We start from the raw sequence: 21,116 nt of genomic DNA, 5'->3' as shown, positions 1-21,116 counted from the left end.
GAAAATCCACTTTAGAATAATCTCATTTTTCAATAAGAACCCAATAATCAAATCTGTGATCTCATATAGTAGATTGGATTTCAAAAATCAATGACCATTAGGTCCAAACATTTCTCAACAATCTCAGAATACTCAAATCATGGGTGCTTAAAGCATAAGAGTTCATAAAATTGAAAATCTCAAGTAGGGGTCAATAACCCATAATTCATTCTCAAGTTAAAACTCATCAAAAGCATAATAGATAGCATATAGATTTATAACACATGAAGAAATATGGAAATTTTAGCAATTTGTTTCAAAATCTCAACATACACATATACTTTAATATCTCAAATATTTCAACGATTAACTTCTCAAGGATTAAAATCATCAGGCATAGACCCAGCTGCAATTTCTCAAGAAAACATATGAAAATCATGCAATTAGACTCTCAATTCATGGGAAACATCGAAATATTGAAATTAATAATAATGGGTGAAAATCCTAATTTAAATTCATTTAAAATCTCATAGATTGCACAAAATCATAGTTTAAATAAGCCTTAGGGAACAAGGATGAAAAGATTACCCTTGTTCAAAACCACACATACCTTGGATTATGAAATTCGATGAACAAGATTTCTCTAAACTATTCTTCTTACTCTTGAGAGAGGGTTCTTGAAACCCTTAAACTTGGGGAACTCAAATCTCAACTTAATTTGTTGAATCTATGGTGAGTTCTTGGATTTCTTGGAGAAGGATTTTAGATTTTCTCTTGAGGGAGAAAACGTAGCCTTTGGATATTTTGGGAGATAATGAAGCTATCAAGTTTGTTTGGAATATACCTGAGGGTTAGAAGGGAAAATACCCAAAATCCCTATGTTAAAATGAGTTAAAAACACTTAACGGGGGATGTAACGGTTGGAGATATGGTCCGTCGCAAGCCGATGGTCCGTCGGTTTGTCTGTCGCACGTTGGCTAGGAATGGGACACACTGCCTCAATGCTATAGTCGAAGCAATGGTCCGTCTCAAGTATGATGGTCCGTCAGGTCGTCTGTCGCATGATGTCCAGGGTGAGGCCACACTGACTCAGCACGACGGTCACAATGATGATCTGTCGTCTTGGCCGTCACACTTGGGCCAGAAAAGGGAGTTTCTTCCTTGGTCGTGATGGTCCTATCCATGGTCCATCATTGACTAGACGGTCTGTCGGATCGCCCTTCGCACCTACGCAATTCTAATAACTCTCAGTAAAATGGCTATAACTTCTCACACTGATGCCGGATTTGGACAAAATTGCTATTGTTGGAAAGCTAATTCAATTCTCTACCTGACAAAACGTCAAGTTTAAGAAAATTCTGATTGGTTTAAATGCCAAACACTTGATAAGTCACTTCTAAATCTTTTAGTGTAGAAATTACACTTTACTTGACACGCTTTAAGGCTCGAACTACGAAGGAACTTTGTGGGGTCTTACAAACTGTCCCTATATCTGTAGTTTCATGTTTGTTCTAAGATTCACCTGAGTACCTATATCCTCTTGAAAACCTCTCCAAAAGACAGAAGTGATCACATAACCCGGGTCTAAAATGATGGATATCGGTATAACATGCAAATAGACAAACTAACACACATAGATAGGACTAAACTCTCTACACTGAAGGACATCTGAATAAGGATAAAATGTGATGACTTGATCAACCAATCTACAATGACCCAAATACCATTGGAACCTCAGGAAGTGTGAGGAAAACTACTATAAAAGTCCTTGGGCCTCCCAATCCATCTACTCTATCATATGAGCATGATCAGAAACCTCGGCAAAATACCTACCTACAGGAACCAAACTCTAAGTAGACATGCAAAGGGGAAGTCTAAATCGTCAAATAAAGTATCATATCCTCTCATACTCATTAGATAGAATAGAAGTAACATGCCTAGACAACACATTAAAATGAGCCTCGTACCCCACAACCATTATGGAGCCCTACTCCAACTTCAAGAACTGATCCCTCAAATGATCCCCAAGATTAATAGGCATGTATTTCTCAAAAAAACCTTAGAGAACTGAGCCAATATCAAGGAGAGGATCTATCTGGCTTTGAATCAAGATGACCTCTCGAACAACGTTGAAATACCTAGTATAATAAAAATGTAGTGTAATCCACACAACTAATCTGAACATGGCCTAAATTATAGATACTATCATAATAAGCAATCAAAAACTCATATGCATCCTCGCCCATTGTGCCAAAAAACCTAGGCAAAGCTAATCTCCAGAATCAACCCAGTATCTTTATCTCCTCAATAGATATAGAAGGTCGAGCAACCACTTCCTGAGTAACTACCGACTAAGCAACTACTAGAGCATGAGGGACCTCAACTTTGAGAATCGTAGCTACACGCTACTCACCCACCTTAGCATGACTCAAATTTATAGATTTTTCACCATCAGATGGTGCACCACCAACCAAACCTTAGAGATGAACCAAAGCAACCTTGAGTTCCTAAGAAGAAATAAATCAAGGTGGAGCCTAAGCTGGTCCCTAGATCACCACTTGCTGGGGTAGAAGAACCTTTGGCTTAAGAGAAGGAATAGGGTCAAGCTAAGGCCACCTATCCTAGACCCTAGCTGGGTACATATCTCTAGGATGTCCACGATTTCTGGATCAAACATGAACATCAACAAAATCTCTAGAAACGGTCTCAAGAAAATCTAAAACAGAGGGAAACCAAGGAAATGTCTTAGAAACCAACTCAAACACTTAGGATGAAATGAGTGAAAAAAAGTGAAGAAATCCTAAGAATGTACTATAGCCTCCTAAATATAAGAAACAAACGTCACTGAAATAATCTACGAGACTCGACTACATATATACTTTTGGACCAACATTACTAGTGAAACCTAGGCTCTAATACCAATTGATCATGACCCAATTTATGATTGATGATGACACCTACTAAACCCGATCTATAGGTTGGGAAAACCATAGATTAGAGCTACTTTTGATGGGCTAACTTAGTGGAAAATACCCCCAAAAGGGCAAAATAGATAATACAATTCATTAAGAAGCAAGGAAATAGAATAGTTTGAAAGGTAGCCACAACATAGAAAACAATCCCACAGCCTGGTACAGTTAGTACAAGGGCTACTACGATAGATCATAAGTCCTAGAATATTCAATACAATCTTTCTAAAAACAAAAGACAACACATAGATAAATAGATAAATATGAGGTAACTCCAACTTAGAGCTCTTTCTCTCTCCGAAATCCACCGTAACATGATCCTCAATTCAACAACGGCAATTAGTATATGGATATGCCCTAAAATATCAAGAAGTGTAGTATGAGTACTAAAACCATAAGTACTCAGAAGGCATTATTGGCCGATTAAGCAAACCATTATATAAATACAATAAAATGCAGGATAACATAACTAAGTCAAGAAGAAGAGGAAACCTGAGAATAACTCCCACATTGTTGTACATGATTAATTAAATAAACTCGAACAATAACTTAATGAACAAGCAATTATAACTACAACACTGCCCCCATATGCCAATAAGTGCAGAAAGGTAAAAAATCCAATGCAGGCCTCTATAAGCCGTGAGTTTACAATCAAGTAAAGTATAACCCAAACCACCATCATTACCAAATTTCATGGTCCAACTAGAATTCGCTCTAGTCATGCCACACTATAAAAAATTTCCCATTTTTGTCCTTGAACCAATATCTATATTATCATTATTATACTCCCTTTCCGAACTCGAATCGGACATGTATCATAATAGTCATAATGAATAATTGGACTAGGACTAGTAATTATAAAATCAACACCATAATCAGTACCAAGAATTGAATTGGTAAATATATCATCAATATTGTAATCAATAGCGAAATTTAACCAATAGTCAAATAACTATTATCATGGCCAATTAATCATATATATTTACATATATATATATTATATATATATAAATATCATAAAAAATACCCAGACTCAAATCGGTAAATCTATCATGAATATTATACTCAATAATTGAACTTGAAGCGGTACATATATATATCATTATCACAATACCAATAAGCATCAACTCCTAATACCAACCTATCATAAACATTAAATTCCAAATCTCCTAAAAATTACCTTTGTAAGGATTTTTAAGGCGTATAACAAGCATATAAAAGGTTACAAAAATCTACATGGATCTTAGCCTAAGGTGGGTTGAACAGCCCACTAATAAATCCTAGAAATCCATTATAAGGAAAATTCAACCACGTACTAGGCTAAGGTATATAAATTAACTTTTAATGTTAACGAAGATACCAGAAACCTTAAGATATAGATTTTACCTAATCCATGAGAAACTAAGCCAATTATTCCTAAATCATCGTCTTCTAATGGCTTAAAAGGTCCAACTAACCAAACTATTGCAAATTCCATCACCAAAACCTAAAACCCATCATAAATCTTATGATAATATCAAAAATATATTATGTCATAGCTCAATCTACAAAAAGGAAAAAATCTAACCTACCTTAACACAATAAAAAACTCAAAAAATCTACTAAATCGCTAATTTTCCCTTTTAAGAAGCTTCTGCAAGGTATCACGCTATCAAAATCATAATATACGTATCAAAATAAGGATAATGATTCCCATATTTTTCATTTGTGCTTCGGGTCCAAAATTATACAAAATCCCATGCAGGGGCCTCTTTATACAAATCTCATTTCTGAAATTAAATCAACATTCCCATATACTAAAGGAATATTAACCCCAAAACTTGTTGAATTCCTAGCTATATTGATGATAAAATCAAATCACCATGGTTTAGCGATTTTAGAGAAGAAAAGGGGAAATCACTATGCAAATAGAGGAACCTTACCTCAAATTTAAAGGAAAAATGCATAATCGATCTATACCAAAGCTCCTAAAAGCACCACGATGTTATTCCTAGCTTATTCAAATCCTTATGGTTTATGTCTCTTGAGAATGGCTGAAGAACGGGCAAAAATGGACAGAAATGGTGTATTTATACCCTTCCCAAGTGCCCGAGAGTCACATATGAGACCTGTCAATTTCGATCGCGACATCTATTGGATGCTAGGGGAGTTGCTCTAAAGATGCCCAAATTTTGTTACGCAACATTCGTTCGTTGCTTTCTAGATTGCAAACACTTCACATGCACCGCGATTGGTGGTGTACCAGTACTAGCTGAGATGTAGAAATTTTCATGTCTCCACTAACCCCTCGAGATTCATTTGAAATCCTGTATATGCAAATGAACTATGCTACCCTACAAAATTCGATGTTACCAATTGAATAGAGCAATCAAAATTTCCATCGAAGGTAGTTTCAACAAAAACAGGTCCCACACCTAACCTAATGTTTTCTTACTTTTTTGTCTAATAGCTCGAATTGAGCCTGGGTGCTCAGCGCCCAACAAAAAGGTCTACATATCCCAAAATTGATATTGTAAAGTTCTTGGAATAGTCATATTTATCATACATGACCATTTAACTTAACTTTTTGTCTGGTAGCCAAATTGAACAAGTGGAGACTTCAAAATTGGGAGTTGGCTCTAAAAACTAAATGAACTGCTCGATAACTTACTATAAGTCCCAGCAAGTCATAAATGACTTGTAGAAGATATAGGAAAGCTCTAAAGGCAAAAATAAGAAAAAATGCAAAGAATGAACTGAAGGGTCATTACACATTAACTCTTATTACTTCATTTTATTACTTGCTCCAAAAAGCGACCAAACTCATCCCTAAAACCCTAACCAAACCCTATAAATTAGAATTAAATGGCTTAAATATCAATTACTTCTTAACATTGATGAAATCCTTACCTTAACAAAGTCGAATGATAAAAATTTGGGCAAAATTACCCCAAATCTATCCTCTGTTACCTAAAGATAGTTTTCTAAAAATAAACTACTTATGGGGAAAAAATAAATCTGTGACTGTTTCATTGCAACATACATTGATACAGTGGGGATTTCTCTGGTATAGTAATGGTCACTATAGTAGCATTCTGCTATAGTAGAGATGACGGGATAGAATATCCAAATTTTCCTAATAATCCTAATTTTTTCATAATTCTCTGCACGCTAAGATCAATTTCTAGAGTCCTACTTACCCAAATTTGATTAGGTAAATTCCTATGGTTTCTTTATCAACTTAGCTAAATATAAATAAAATCAAATACCATTAAACTTGCCGAAATCATTCCTGAATTTCAGTAGACCATACGTCGCTGTAATTTCAATATGATGTTATACATAATGACAAAAATTGTTGTTACATTTATTCATAGTAATTAACCATAACATCTCACCAAACCCCATTTAATTAAATATTAAACTCACTATATTTAATCAACCTATACATTATAAGTCATTAAAACCTCTTGACATAATGCACAAGTAATATTAATAGAAAAATAAAATTACAATCATAATTTACGTAATAGGTAATCTGAAAAACTCCCAAACATCACAAGGTATCACAATACATAAAAATTTAAGATGAAATGGAACTTTTATGGAGCCTACAACTGCAGTAGCAGACCCGCTATTACAGCATTACCACCGTAGTGAGAAATCTATAATCAAAGTTGAGATTAGTAGTTTCGAATAGGGGAAATTTTTACCACCCCCAATTTCAACTTTCTCTCTCAAAAATTCTCTTAATTTTCTTCTGATAAACTTTTTTTCATCACAATACAATATAATCTCTTATTTTTACTGCTTTGTGTACATGTTTATCACTGTAGAATGGAAAATTTTAGCATAAAAGGAGTTTTTTCGATTAGTTCTTGGCTCAATTTAGAATTTTTAATTTTGGTTGATTTATTTCATGATTTGAAAAGCATGATAGAATCTCCTACATCCCTAACAATACCTCAGCATTCTAGGATTAAGATTAACAATGTTCTTGGTAGTTTTTAGGCTTGGCAAGGATGGAAGATGAAGGGTCACACTTTCCAATGATATTGAATAATATGGGATTGATTTTAGGTGTTATTTACCTCTATTTTAGTGTAAAAGAATTCACAAAGTCATACAAAGCCCAATTTGTACCTAGAAATCAAAATATAACAGAAAAGATGGACTTCAGCAAGGAGGGGGTTGGGTCTTGCTGGAAAAGAAAGCACTGCTGCAACTATTGATTTGCCACTATATCAGCAACACTACAGTGACAAAACCTTTATTGTAGTGCAGGAAGTAGCTCCCTAGATTTTTATTTTTTATAGTTTTTGAATTGTCCTGCCTCTCGTAGAAAACCAAATTTTTTCAAAACATTATCATTGTGATATTTGTAGGAATACTATGTCTAACTAATTCTAATACAGAAGGTTTAATAACTTTACTAGTTGTGATTATTAAAAGAAAGGATGGAACAATAAGGGTTTCCTTGGCAGGAGGAGTTCTGCGATGGGAGGTTTAGAGAATGAGGCACTGTATATCTATAACGATTTGAAGTCCTTTAATTAGCAGACACTAATAAGGTCCATCCCTGAGTTTAATATGGACAAAGTTTAGGAGTTATATGTCATAATCTCAACCATGGATTGGTTTGTTCCCCTCCAACCATTCGCATTCAAGGAAGAACATTTTCATTGATGATTCCACTATTAACGATACCTTAGAGGTTCTAGATACCTGCAATGCCGCCTTGAGGCTAAGATTGAAGTTACATCTAAAGTAGTGGCTTGGTTATTGGATCTAGAGATTTATGAGGGTAAGTTAAAATATATAGTATTAAGAACCAAAACCACTTTCTTTTTAGCGGAGGCTTGAATGTGGATGCAATTAGTGTCTTAAAGGATTTGTCCAATGGGAAATGTGACTAATTTGACCTTTTAATAGGCTATGTTAGTGTTCTATACTCTTTTAAGGACTGAGGTGAATATATGGATATAGTTTTGTCACGACCTATACTAAGGCCCATCCACGATGGGTATCTCACTCCCACAGAAAACTAGAGACCACCCTCTTATCCTAGACAAACAAAAACATAATACAACTAGCCATGGATGAATTTTAATCATCCAACAAGCTACAGATGAGTTACAAATATATAACAAGATAGGCAACTGAACTAACTCATACAAAAATCTAAGAACTATAACATACATCCTAATCCATAGTAATCCAAAAACCCTCTAAAATCTAAGAAAAACCTAAGCTAGAACATGTCGTCGATAATAGATATGAAAAGTCCAAAAGGAATAGTAAAAACAAAATGAAACAAGACCATGAAATAAGGGTTTTTCGAAGTATGGAAACTCACCACTTTAGTCTGACTCACAATCGATCCAGAAAACACCTAATCACTACATAAGAAAAGCATAAGTTTCTTCCTATAACATGTGCGGATATATCATCCAGAGATGGTTTGTGGTTTGAGTGGTAGCATGTAACTCAGGATAAGGATAAGATATTACCAATTCAAAATTAGTACAACTTAATTTACATGTTCAAATACCTACATATATACATACATACACATAAGATGATGCGATAGGGAATTAGGTTTAACATGACATTTAAAATCATTAACATGAACTGTGTCTCTCTAACCATCCTAAGGACACCAACAGGCTAATAAGTTCAACTCCCCCAATTGAAAGGGTCCAAACGCATGTTAGCCACACAAACTTGGAAAGTCCATGGATGAGCCAGGGAATACCTAAACCTCGGCCAATCCAAAGTATAAATATATAAGTGTGAACCATGTACACAATAATCAAGACCCATATACCGGAAAACGTGGTTTCCAGTATCGGTTCCCTCGAGACCTCCACATTTCCTGGGGATCTGCACAACCTCTTTTAAGACCAATTAAAATAAGTTTCACATAACCCATCAATTTAACAAAGGAATTATTTGTTAATCCATAAGTATCGTCATACCATAACGCTTGCAAGCTTATAATTTTTCCATACCAATACCATCAATCTAGGGGAATACCACAACCCCTTTTGTTTATAAAATCCAGTTTAAAATAAAAAATATGTTGAACAAGGCCTTCAATACCCATTTGTGCAATGCAATAGTTTAGGAAAGTAAGCAAAATAATGTGATTAGCCATATTTCTGCTAGTGGGTTGAGGGAACATAATTTCCAAAACCAATTCCAAACTAAAATCATCAAATTGGGGAAATACGTCATCCCCCATTTTGTTCACCATACCCATGCACCTTAAAGGATTTTAAAATATGTAAATACAAGATTAATACTTGCATTAAAACAATGGAAATTCAAATCAAGTAAAAATCCTTCAAAAACCCTCCACCCAAATAAAGATCCAAATTCAAATCAAAATGAATAACAAATTAAACACATGGTTTTCGTAAAACAAGTTTAAGGGGAGAGTTACATGCCTGAATGTATCATAATTATGGAGAGAAATCACCATTTGGAAACTCTAAATGATCAACCTTGAGAAACCCTAACTTATTCTTGACTTATGGATCAGAGAGAGTTTAAGATTGCATTTGATTATGTCTTGTGGATGATAATAGGGTCCCAAAAGGTTTTTATGCTTGTGGGACACAGTTGGGGAAAGGGGAAATTTCCAAAGTACCCTTCATGAAACACTAATGATTTGTTGCCCAGTCAATATGTGTTACCTTATGACTTGTAACGACTGACTACGAGTCGTCTCCTAGACTTGTGGTCTGGGCGGATTCCTAAAGCATCCCCACTATTGACCCTACGATTCATACCATACAACTCGTACATGTTCCTTACGATTCGTAGGGTCCTAGTTATAACTATAACAGTGACATTGGGTGTCTACCCTTGTTTGACTATGGAAAGCACCCTATGACTCGTAATATGTCATTGTAACTCATGATATCCTATTCATTATCACAATAGAAACTCAGGCAACAATCAATAGTCACTTTAAAACTCGAGCCCTATGAAACATAAGGAAACCCTACGACTCGTTAGGTAAGTCGTAGTCTTGGAAGTGAACTCCAAACTAAAGAAATTTTTTTAGAGGAAAAAATCTAGGATGTTACGTTAACCCCTTCCCCCACCCTATAGGATCATTCATCCCTGAATGATGAGTCAAGGCATCATTTAGCATGATTCTAAGATCGAAACACAACCTCAATTTCCTTTAACAAAGACAAAAAACAAAGGTGATAAGGAAAACACATATCTTAAGCACGATTGTCTAATCCGGGGAACAATATTGAATATCTGGTCTTTATTTCTTCTTGAGCTTCTCAAGTACCTTCTTCAAGAATTTGGTTCCTCCATAGATCCATTACCAAAGCTACATCTTTAAGCCTCAAACAAAAAAATTATATATACAAAATATCTACCGAGACTTTCTCAAAAGGCGAAGAATCAAATATACCAACACTGTAAATAGGCACAACAAAAGAAGGATCACCCACATACTTCATTCAATATCAAAACATGAAAAACTAGATGAACAAAATCTAAACTCAAAGGAAAATCCAACTAATGAGAAACCTTCCCAACTCTACAAAAAATCAGTCACAGACCAACTTAATAGGAGCTGAGCTTCCCCTTCTTCAAAAATCTCGCCGCTCTATTCACGAGAGACATCTTAAAAATATCTAATCACCAACATCAAACTCTAACTCCCTTCTTCTCACATATGCATAGGACTTTTGGCTACTCTAAGCAAACTTGAGTTTATCCCGAATCACCTTCACATTCTCCAAGACATGGTGAACCAAGTCTGGACCAAAATAATCTGCTCTTACCAACCTCAAACCACCTAATGGGAGATCTATAGATCCAAGTAAAAATAGCTTTAAAATAACCACCCCAATACTACAGTGATGGTTTTTATTATCTGCAAACTTGATGAGAGGGAAATGATCCACCCAACTATCTCCAAAATTGATCACATAGGCCCTTAGCATATATTCCAATGTCTGAAGAGTCCTCTTTATTTGTCTAACCATTTGGGGGTGGAATTCAGTGCTAAGTTTCACCCGTATGGCAAAGCCTTGCTGAAATGAATGCAAAAATAGAGAAGAGAACAATGTACCTTGATCCAAATAATTTAAGCTGGCACATCATGAATTTCGATGATATCATGAATGAACAACCTAGCATAATCCTCTCCAATGGAAGTAGTCATCACAGGTAAGAAGTGAACCTACTTAATCATCCTATCACGATGACCCAAATAGAGTCAAAGTGATGGCGAGACCGCAGTAGACCAGTAATAAAATAAATGTTGATCACCTCCCAATTCCACTTAGGAAACTCAACCTCTTGAGACATAACGCCAGGCCTAAAGTGGTTAGCCTTCACTGCGGATACACCATAAACTTAGCCATAAATTTAGCCATATCTCTCTTTATGTTGTTCCACCAATAGATCTTCTTTAGGTCCTGATACATCTTTGTCGATCCTGGATGAACTATATACCTCAACTCCTGAGCCTCAATAAAAATGCTTTTCCACAGCCCATCAATATCAAGAACACATGATCTACCTTAGTACCTCAAGATATCATCTCTACAAATCTAAAATACCATGCCCTTCTGCTGACCCACATTATTCTTAATAGGAATCAAGAGAGGTTCAAATCTTCTTCTCTTTTACCTCTGCACCAAGAGATGACTTCACCAACTCTTGCACAATCATACCACCATTCTTAGAATGTAAAATATGAACTCCAAGATTAGCCAATTGAGGAATGTCCTTCACCAATCCTCTTTTCTTCTCATCCACATAAGACAAGCTACCTATGAACAACATTTTAAGAGCATCAACAACCATATTAACCTTACCTGGATAGTGATAAAAATTCATTTTGTAGTCCTTGAGTTAAAGACTCATTTTGTAGTCCTTGAGCAACTCAAGCCATCTCTTTTACCTTATATTCAACTCTTTCTGGGTGAACACATACTGAAAACTTTTATGATCTAAATAGATATCAACATGAACCACATACAAGTAATGACACCAAATTTTTAAAGAAAACACAACAACCGCCAATTCTAAATCATTGGTTGGGTAAATTCTTTCATGAACTGTTAGCTGCCTTGAAGAATAGGTCACAACCTTACCATGATGAATCATGACACAACCTAGTCCCACACGCGATGTTTCATAATAAATAGCAAACCCATTAGTACCCTGGAGAAGGGTCAAAATCAAAGCAGAACTCAATTTATCCACCAGCACTTTAAAACTAACTTCACCAGAATCAAACAATAAAAACTTTACCTTTTTCTGAGTAAGCATAGTCAATGGAGCAACAATAGACAAAAAACATACCATAAATCTCCTATAATACCCAGCTAAATCCATGAAACTTCAACTATCAATTTTAATCGCGGGTCTAAGCCACTTCTTTACCACCTCAAATTTTTGTGAATCTACCATAATGCCCTCACTAGACACAACATGACCCAGAAAGGTCACAAGACTCAACCCACACTTCAAAAATTGGCATACAACTGTTGATCCTTAAGAGTCTGCAACAATCTATGGAGGTTGATGGCATGGTCCTTCTCAGTCATAGAATATACCAAGATGTCATCAATAAATACAATCAAAAATAAATCCATGAACTGTCCGAATACACGATTAATCAAGTCCATAAATTCAGCTGGAGCATTATCCATCCCGAATGACATCACTAGAAACTCATAATGACTATATCGGGTTTGGAAGGCAATCTTAGGTATATCTTTCTCTATAATTTTCAACTAATGATAACCTGATCAAAGATCAATCTTCAAAAAATAGCTAGCACCCTGGAAATGGTCAAAGATATCATCTATCCTAGGACAAGTGTACTTATTTTCACTGTCACCTTATTCAGTTGTTGATAATCTATACACATCTGAAGGGAATCATCCTTCTTAAGCAAGAAGAGCACAAGGGCACCCCACAGAGAAACATTAGGATGAATGAAACCCTTATCAAGAAAATTTTTTAACTTCTCCAGATGTTCATTCAACTCAGCCAAAGCGATTCTACAAGGAGTAATAGAGATAAAATGGGTATACAACAGAAGATCAATCCCAAATAATATTTTTCTATCAGGAGAAAAACAAGGAAGATCATCGAGAAACATATCATGAAACTCAATAACCATAAGGACAAATTGTAAAAGAGAACCTCAGAACTAGAATCATTTGCTCAAACTAGATGGTATAAACACCCTTTGGAAATCAATTATCGGGCTCTAAGATAAGAAATAAATCTTTCCTTAGGTACTAGGGAACACCCTTCCCATTAAATTACAAGTTCATTTGGAAATTAGAACTGCCCTTTTATGTCCTATAATATAGAAAAACATAGCACGAGTGAAGCTAATCCATCCCTAAGATCAGATCAAAGTCTGCCATATCCAATTTAATCAGATCCACCAATGTCTCCCTATTACCAATAGATACCACAAAACCCTATAGAAGGGATCGAGAACACTCTCAGGACCAAAATCAAAATGAACAACCATATAATGGGTCACATAGAAAAGTGTAGACACCAGATCAAGAAGAAAATATACATCACAAGAGAAAAGTTGTAACGTATCATTAAGAACATCAAGATATGTGTCAGATTCCTGGTTTGTGAAAAGAGTATAAAGATGATTCCAACCAGTGACATTACTAGAAGTTACACTTTTTAACACAAGAGATGAAGAAGTAGAAACCAAAACCTTATTAGCTCGAGTAGGAATATTTTCTACTGGAAAGTTTCTCTGAAAATGACCTTCTGGCCACATTTGAAACATAGATTCCTCCCTTTATCATAATAATAATGGTGCATCTATCCACGAAACCTATTAAGAAGATATGATAGAGTTTATTGAGCTCTACTAGCCTTGGTCTATGCTCCTTAGATATTAAACCCACTGTCATCTTAAAATCAATAATCGCCAGATATCTTAGGATACGAAACACTAGCCATAGAATAGGAACCCAAATTTCCCCACGCCTTCTTCATGACCCTCTTTCTACCATTTCTACCACTATCCTACTAGCCTCCAGCTTGTTTTGAATACCTGAACTTCTTATTCTTCCTCACTCCCATTTCTTCTTGCTTCTTTTTTTCATTTTCAAACTGCTGCATGTGCACTCCAAACCTAAAGATATCTATGTAATTATTGAAAGTCATTAACTTACACTCTAGTATCAGGTCCCTAGACAAACTCAAAGCAAACTTCGTAATCCTTGCCCTTATGCAAGTCACCAACTCTAGAGTGTAATGATTCATCTTATGGAACTTCAAACCATACTCCATTATAGTCATCCTCCCTTTTTTAAGTTCACAAACTCCTAATTTTTACTCTTTCAATTCCTGAGGAAAGAAGATATCTAAGAAAGCACTAGAAAATTCATTCCACATAGCATGCTCAACATCGTCACCTCTCAACTTCTCCCACTTTTCTTACCACTAGTATGCCACATCCTATAACTAATATGCACCAAAATCCAGACCCTTCATATCAGTAGTATACATCACCCTGAATATGTTTTCTGTTTCATTAATAAACCCTGAGGATCCTTCTCAACCCTAGAGCTTATCAAGTATAGGAGATTTAACCTTATAAACTATCCTACTTTAGCGACCTCAAAAGATAAAGTAATAGAACCAACACAATTAGGCTAATGAGACTAAGATATTACCAATTGAGTTAGAAAATTAATAGATCGATGGAATTTTTCATTAGAAATATCTCCTTTGGGAAGTGGGGCGTGAAAAACATCAAACAATTAAGACCAAAGAGGACTGGTAGAGACCAATGGAGCTCTACGTCGGCATTCAGGAGTAGGGGCCCTATATTAGGTTTGTACTCTATAAGTAGAATAAGTTCCATCCTCATTGTTCTCAGGTAGAAAAAAGGAGTTTTCAAGAGCATTAGATATTTGCGGAGGATGATCTGAAAATCAAACAAAAAGAATTTGGGAATATTTCAATACCATAGACTCTATATCCTAAAAATTAGATCACAAGAAAGTGAAAACATTCCTAAATGTCTCGTAGCATCAATTTTATAAGTATGGCTTTCTATACACCCATAAAAAACACTCTACTTCACACGACTTTGTGGACATCCATTGACCACGAACCTATACTCTGATACCAAGCTTGGCATAACCCAAACTAGGGCCTGACCATGGTGGCTATCTCAAGCCCGTCGAGGACCGAAGACCACCTCCTTTGCAAAGAAAAATAAAACACAATACAACTAGAAGTGGATAAATTCCAAACATGTAATATAGTAGAGATGTGTTCAAAACATATATCAAGCTAGAAAACTCAAATAAATCATAAAGAAATAAAACAACTATAAGGGGCTAAAAAGAGTCTAAAAGTAATAGTCCAAAAAAAAAAATAAGAACACAAAATAAAGGGCTTCTGAAGTATGGAAGCTCACCACTTCAAGATGACTCTTTATTCATCGAAAAATCACCTAATCACTACACAGGAAAACAAGAAGTATCTCTGTTCCCTGCATCATCTAGGGATATACCATCCAAAGATGGTTAGCGGGGTGAGATCTAGCATGTAACTCAGGATATGATTAAAATAATACTAATTTAAAATTTAGTCCAACTATTATACAAGTTCACATACATGCATTCATACATACATATAAGATGTTTGGATAGGGAACAATGTTTTACATGAGATTTAAAATTGTTAACTTGGACTGTGTAGCTATAACCCTCTTAATGGCACCCACAGGCTACATTGGTTTGGCTCCACCTATTAAAAGGGTCCCAATTCTTGTTAGCCACATGAACCAGGAATATTCAAGGATGAGCAAGGGAGTACCTCAACTCTAAACAATCCTATGTTTATATATATAAGTGTGAAACAACCACAAAATCATAAATACCGTTAAGATGGAAAACGTGGTTTATAATATTGGTCCTATCGGGACCTCCATCTTTCATAGCAAGCTACACGATCCCCTTAAAGAACAATTTAAGAAGTATCACATAACCCATCCATTTAACCAAGGAATTATCCCTTAAGTCATCAACCACAGATATCGTCATACCACTATGCTTGCAAGCTTATAATTATCACATACAAATTCCATCAACCTAGGGGAATACCACAAACCCCATTGTTCATTAAATTCAGTTTAAAATAAAAAATATAGTAAATAATGCCTTCCAAAACCCTTTTTATCCATTTACCCATTTATGTAATGCAATAGTTTACGGAAGTAAGCCATATCATGTGTATAACCATATTTCAAATCCAATTATGCAAGTGGGTTGAGGAAATATAATTTCCGAAATCCAAATTCCAAACAAAAATTAGCAAATTGGGGGAATACCTCATCCCCCATTCTATTCACCATACCTATGCACCCCAATAGGTTTCAAAATATGTAAATAAAACATAAATATTTGCATTAAAACCATGGAAATTCAAATAAAGTAACAATCCTTCATAAATACTCAACCCAAAGTAAAATCAAAATTGAAATCCATATGAATAACAAGTTAAAAATATGCCTTTAGTAAATCAACTTTAAGAAGAGAGGTACATTAATAAAAGTATCACAATTATAGAGAGAAATCACCACTTGGAAGCTCTAAATCATCAACCTTGAGAAATCCTATCTTGTTCTTGACATACAGATTTTAGAGAATTTTAGATCACATTTAATTATGTCTAGTAGATGATAATGAGGTCCCAAAAGGGTTTTAAGTCTGTGGGTCTAAATTGGGGATAGGGTAAATATGCAATGTTTCCTTATGAAACACTAATGGTTTGTTGTCCAATTGTTATGGGTCTCCTTACTTCTCATAATAACTGACAATGAGTCATCCCTAGACTCATAATCTGGGCAGTGTCCCAAAACATCCCCACTGTTGACCTTTTGAGTCATACCATGTGACTCATGCATATGCCTTACAACTCTTAGAGTCCTAGTCATAACCATAATAGTGACATTGGGCACATATGATAGTTGACTACTGAAAGCATCCTACGACTCATAAAGAGTAATTATGACCCGTGACATCAAAGTCATTATTATAATAAAAAATGGGCAACCCTCACTACACACCTTACGACTCGAGCCTTGTGAGCTATAATGAGGCCTTATGACTCATTAGGTGAGCCATTGTATGAGCAGTGAGCTTATAACTAAAGAAATTTTCACAGTAACAATCTGGGATGTCACAAGCTTATTGATGAATAGCACTATTGCTACACTAGGGAAGGGTTTTATAATAATTTTTTCTTACCTTTCCTGATCACTAAATTATACAAGAGGGCGGAGGTGCCAAAGGTGGACCACGAAACCATAAAGTATGGGCTTTAACCGAATAAAAGGTAAAGCTTTATGGGGAGTGAGTAAGAAGAAAAAGAAGGTCGAAGAGGGGATAGAGTAGCAGGGCTAGTGTCAAGACCCGATTTATGAGTCATGATGGCACCTACTTTATCCCACTAGTAGGTAAGCCAAAATGTAGCATGGAGCTAGAAGAAATAGGCTAATTTGGTGGAAAATGGCATAAATAGCAAAGATATGTATGTAAAAGCTTATAATCGTTAAGGCGGGTAATAATCGTTATAATATGGAGATAAATATGATAAAGATAACATGCCATGACCTAGTAGTTTGGGTTCTAGAGCCTTTAGGAAGGGAATATTAGTACCATAATTGTCAAATATATATATATATATATATATCTCAAAATGGAAAGACTAAGTAATTGTAAAAAAAGGAGAAAAGGTCAACTCCAACTCCGAGAGGTAACCCTGTCTCTAGACATTAGTCAATATGATCATAGCGTCAACAATGACAACTAATACTAAAATAACATAAGTGCACTATGAGTACCAAAGACATAGGGGCTTATTAGGTGTCATCAGTTGACTAAGCTAAATCACAATATAAGAATAATAATGATGCAAGATAAATAAGCTAAGTAAAGTAAAAGGGAAAACGTGGAATGATGCAATTAATACAATAATTAAGTAAATAAGCGATCCAAAATAATAAAACATAAAAGAACGAAAAACTATCATTACAAAACTAGCCCCCATTAGCAAGTTTGTGCAAAAAGGTAAATAACCCAATGCAAGACCCTATGTGCAATTAAAAGAAAAAGTAGCTTGAAGCATTCTAAATCACGACCTCTCAAAGATAATAACCGTGAAGCATTCCATACCATAAACATAACATGAATAACCTATTAATGCCAGAATCAAACCAATACTCATATCATCATCATCATTAGTTAGAATTGGATTGAAACTCATTTCATGCATAATGTTGAAATCAAACCGATCATAAGATTAATGAATCAACAAACTTGAACTAGAACTAGTATCAACTCACAAGTACCAATCTAGCATAATTATCATGTATGTAACCTCTAGAAACTCTAAAATATTCATTTAAAAGATATAACATACCTAATAAGTTAATAGTGCTCTAAATCCATTACAACAACAACAACAGAAGACCAAGTATATTCGCATAAAGTGAGATCTGGGGAGGGTAAATGTACGCAGTCCATATCACTACCTCTGAGAAAGTAGAGAGGTTATTTTTGAAAGACCCTCAGCTCAAGATAATGAATAGTATATCAAGGTCGTAATGAGACATGAAACAGGCTATATAGCATAACAAAAATAACAGATAAAAAATAAGAACACTAAGTCTCAGAGAAATGAGAAATAAGAGGAATACAAATAATACGAAATATGAAATACGAACATAGATACCCATGTGGTAGTAACATGCCCTCACAGGCCAAAAATACCCACCATACCCAAACTTCCCTATCACCTAGCAATTACCTACACACTGACCCTAGCCATCTACCTTAATCCGTGACCTTCATACCTTCCTATCGAGGGTCACGTTCTCAGTAATCTAAAGTAATTCTCTTTCATTCCTACTCACCTCCCTCAAGTATTTCTCAGGCCTACCTCTACTTGTCTTGAAGCCATCAAAAGCTAGCCTCTCACACCTCCTAACAGGGGAATCCGAGCCCCTCATTATCACATGCCTAAACCATCTTAACCTTCCTCCTTGTATCTTGTCCTCTACCAAAGCCACTCCTACTTTCTCTCAAATAATCTCATTTCTAATTTTAACCTCTCCAGTTATTCCACACATCCAATGCAACATTCTCATTTTTGCTACCTTCAATATTTGAATATAGGATTTCTTGACTAGCCAACATTCCGCTCCATACAGCATAATCGGACAGACTACCGCTCTGTAGAATTTGCCTTTAAGTTTAAGTGGCACCTTCTTATCACACAACACTCCCAAGGTGAGCCTCTACTTCATCCAACCTATTCTAATATGTTTAGTGACATCCTCATCAATCTCGCCATTCCCCTGAATTACAGACCCCAAATACTTAAAACTATCCTTCTTACAAATATCCTGATAATCTAACAACACCACCATACCGTCCTCCTAACTTGACTCGTTAAAATAGTATTCAAAATACTCCATCTTGGACCTACTCAACCTAAACCCCTTAGATTTAAGACTTTATCACCAAACTTCTAATTTCTTATTCACACCGTTATGTCTCATCAATCAGCACTACATCATCCCTAAATAACATACACCACAGTACCTCACCTTGAATACTCTGCATCAAAATGTCCATCACCAACGCAAAAAGGAATGGGCTAAGATTTGATCCCTGATGAAAAACTATCTCGACTAGAAAATGCCTTAAGTCTTCTCCCGCTGTCCCCACCCAAGTCTTTCCTCTATTGTAAATGTCCTTATTTGCTCTAATGTATACCACTGGAACTCCTCTCATCTCTAAACATCTCCAAAGAACCTCCCTAGGGACTTTGTTGTAAGCCTTCTCCAGATCAATAAACACTATAAGCAAATCCCTCTTCCTTTCCCTAAACTACTCCACCAATCTTATCATCAGGTGGATTGCCTTCATCATTGAGCGTCCATGCATAAAACCAAATTGATTATCCAAAATAGATACTACCCTTGTCAACCTCTGCTCAACCACTATCTCCTAAATCTTTATAGTGTGGTTCAACAGCTTAATACCCCTATAGTTATTGCAATTCTGAACGTCATCCTAGTTTTTATATAATGGAATCAACGTACTCCATCTCTAAGGCTTATGAATTCTCCCTGTCTTAAAAATGGCATTGAACAAATCAGTCAACCATCTTAAGCCTACCCCACCAGCATACATCCAAAATTCTACTGGAATCTCATCAGGCACCATTAGCCTACTTGTCCGCATCTTATGAATAGCCTCTTTGACCTCCTCTACCATAGAACATCTATAGTAACTGAAATCATGGTTGTCCTCTGAGCTCTCCAACTCCGCTAACATAATGTCTTTATCCCTCTCCTCTTTTGAAAGTCTACAAAAATACTCTTTCCATCTCTTCTTAATGTGCCTATATTCTAACAAACCTCTACCGTCCTCTCTCTTAATGCACTTCACTTGATCGAGGTCACGCCCCTTCCTCTCCCTCGCCTTAGCAAGCCTATACAACCTATTTTCCATGCTTTCCTCCTCCAACCGAGCATACAAGCTCTCAAAGGCCGCTGTCTTGGTAGCAATAATAGCTAACTTAGCCTTATCTCTCGCCTTAGCAAGCCTATACAACCTATTTTCAAGAAGATTTTGCAAGATGCCACTCAATAAAAATAATAATCTTCTGATCAAATTGATAACAATGGTACCAATAATGAATTTTAATTCTTTGAGAGCAAAATTACATAAAAATCTCAAATGGGGACTACTTGTGGAATCGTATTTTTGGAGCTGAGAATGCGTCTATCTATGTTAAAAGAACATTTACCCTCAAGAATAGCTAAATTCTGAGCTTAAATGGTTCTAAAATCAATGTACTATTATTTCTAGGGATTTTAGGAAATTATGAGAATTTAACCATGAATTTATGAAAACTTAGCCAGAATTTGGAGAAGAAACGAGTAAGTCAAGTTTACAAACACCCTAAGATCACCTATTAATATTTCTCCAAAATTTCCATAAATTCAAGGGTTTTACACTTTTGAACTTATGTGAAAATGGGAGAAAATTGGTCAAATGGTGTATATAATGTCTCCCAGTGCCACTACAGTGGGCACTAGGCTGCTTTAGCCGTCAGCGCTAAATCTCCCAG

The sequence above is a fragment of the Capsicum annuum genome, chromosome 3, assembly GCF_002878395.1.
Source record: "Capsicum annuum cultivar UCD-10X-F1 chromosome 3, UCD10Xv1.1, whole genome shotgun sequence".
NCBI lineage: Eukaryota > Viridiplantae > Streptophyta > Magnoliopsida > Solanales > Solanaceae > Capsicum > Capsicum annuum.
This window is presented reverse-complemented; position numbering follows the sequence as displayed.